Here is a 2500-nt window from a genome sequence, read left to right as displayed (position 1 = left end):
TCATTGTTTAACAAAACAAAACTTCAAAGTATATCTCAAATAATGGAAATCAGTGGACTAATGATTGCACACATAAAATGTAGATTCAGATCTTAAAGCATCACAAAGAAAAAATCACTCCACTTAAGCACTTTAAAAAATCTAAAAACACACCAAAGTATAACTGTTGACAATCTTCGCTTTCTTTCTCTGACTGACACAAATACACACGCACAAACAAACACACACACACACACACACACAAATAAACACTCATACACACGTAACCATCAACTCGGCACTACAAGCAAATAAAATGTTGGTAAATTCGTCCACAATGCTTCGTTGCAAAGAATTTCTTTATTCAACAATCGTGAAAAAGAGGTGGGTCATATTTTTAAGTTTTATGTTGTCTTTCTTTGCTGCTTACAATTAAACTTGACAATGATCAGTGTTTTTGACAGTTAATGTAATATTTTGGATGGCCGAAGTTACCCTAATTTGGCGCATCCCCCCGTCCAACGGTGGAGCTCTCAGGTCTTGAGGGGTTTTCCGCTATTTGAAGATGGTATAATTCGACCCAGTTTCTCGCTCAATCAGCTGTAGCGATACTAATGGATAGAGCATTAACTGGAGCTTGGATTGCTTTGCACCACGGTGTTGATTCAGTCACTAAATCGCGCAGTGATGTCACCAACACACGAGTCGGCGCAGTGCGTGACTCGGAATCTTGAATAGAGTGGAGACTAAAAAGGCAGTATGTTGTTGGCGAGTTGGCGAAAGACAGTAGAGTTAAAATTTCTCAGTTTTATTTTTAATCAAATTATGCTGTTCATGATTTTTAAAAGATTGGTACGGTGCCTGGGCACCATTCGATCCAATGGCCCCACGCCACTGGGTGGTGGTGGTGATAGTAGCCTGGAAGTCGTATAATGATAATTATAGTAATGCTAAAACAAGGCATATAGGCCTAGTTGCATCCGGTTTTCAAAGCTATAAATACGTGCACGTCAGTCCGAATTAATATGTACACGGTGGTATGGCGCGGCCGACGTGCACTTATTCACAGGTCTGATAACCCTATTTATTATGGGCTCATCGCTGTAGTAGAAATCTCAACAAAATTTTTTTTTTTAAATAATAAAAATACGGAAATATTATTGTCTATTGCAGCAATGATAAGGAATTGGGTTATCACAGCTTCAAATAAGTGGACGTCGGTTTGGGGTCAAGTTTGTTCCGTGAAGCTGAAGCTCGTGTTAAATTTTACAAACGAGCATAGAATTACTGGCAAATTAACTAATTATAAGAATTATTATTTACGGATTGATATAAGAGTCTAAATTGCAACTTTTTTTCTTTAATTAAGGGTAATTCTATCACTGGTTGACTCAAATGATTATTTTATAAAATCTGTTTATCGGTCCTTTGATGTTGGGAATCGCTATACTATCTGGCCGCCCTGTTGCCAGATGGGTCATTTGACATGGATTGGCAGATTGTCGTTTACTATCAACAGCAGTTGCTTGTATAATGCATTCGTTTAACTTAAAAGTTTAGGTTTGTAAAACATTTCCTCACGGATTTTTGATAATTTATGGAATAAATCAATATAGCTGAACTCATTTTATTGTATCTGATCAGTTGGAAGGAAACGTTTGTCAACAGAAAACGTTTCATTTATGTCATGGTTGCATTCATTTTATTTATCTGTCCAGTTGGAGGAAAAAGTGTGTCATCATCAGAACTTGGGCGAGTTTCTTCCAGTCGTCTGCTAGGTAAACAACGATTTGACTTGACACTGTATTTGATTCCACAATTTTATGCAAGTGTGCTTCATCTAAATCAAATGACTTTCCTCCTTTTTGTTTTGATTTGATAGACGATTTTGCATCATTATATTTCAAGATTACATAAGACTTCTGACGGCCCACTGACTATCTTTCCCTCACTCTCACCTCGCCATCGATTCAGCTCTTTTTTTTTTTTTTTTTTTGGAACTTCAGTTTTAGTTTTAGTTAAGCTCACTTTTCCCCACTTTTCTTACCCTCGAGTAATGTTAAAATTAGTAGTTTAAAATTTTCCATTGAGGTGGATAGGAAGCAGAATAATGTCAATAACAGAAGTCTGGATTTAAACAAAAGAAAAAACACACGCACATAAAAAAATGGTCGATTGATCAGACACTCCGTCACTTAGTTGTAGGTCATCAATGAGGAAGACCCCCTTCCTTTTAAAAAATGTCCGTGCTTTCTACGGTATTTATTTCATAGCCTTTAAGATACTCCACAGCGAATCACTGGGAGTTTTACTGTAGTGTGTTACATTATTAATTCATATCCAAGCTTAGAGGTGGTTATCTTTATATTATTGTTTGTTGAATTGCAGTGAAGTTTCGATTGGCTGACATTCCACGACTAAAGAAAAAAAATCCGAATTTCTCATCCATACTTAAAAAAAAAAAAAAGAAAAATCCTCTTAAATTTATATATTAAAAAAAAACCAGCTCAAACTGTAACAC

The 2500-nt window shown here is 36.1% G+C and overlaps 1 long non-coding RNA gene across 1 annotated transcript in view; it reads left to right on the top strand.

The window, feature by feature from the left end:
* The first annotated feature begins 1567 nt into the window (after nucleotides 1-1567).
* Nucleotides 1568-2500, top strand: part of LOC144964418 (uncharacterized) — a 33373-nt gene continuing 32440 nt past the window's right edge. Inside the window, exon 1 of the long non-coding RNA XR_013643834.1 lies at nucleotides 1568-1757. This is a non-coding gene — a long non-coding RNA (uncharacterized LOC144964418). The remainder of the gene's footprint in view (nucleotides 1758-2500) is intronic.

The sequence above is a fragment of the Berghia stephanieae genome, chromosome 2 (genome assembly GCF_034508935.2).
Source record: "Berghia stephanieae isolate SIO BIC M18660-M18661 chromosome 2, UCSD_Bste_1.3, whole genome shotgun sequence".
In the NCBI taxonomy this organism is placed as follows: Eukaryota; Metazoa; Mollusca; class Gastropoda; order Nudibranchia; family Aeolidiidae; genus Berghia; species Berghia stephanieae.
The sequence above is the reverse complement of the archived record's forward strand: the minus strand, read 5'-3'. Positions and strand labels throughout refer to the sequence as shown.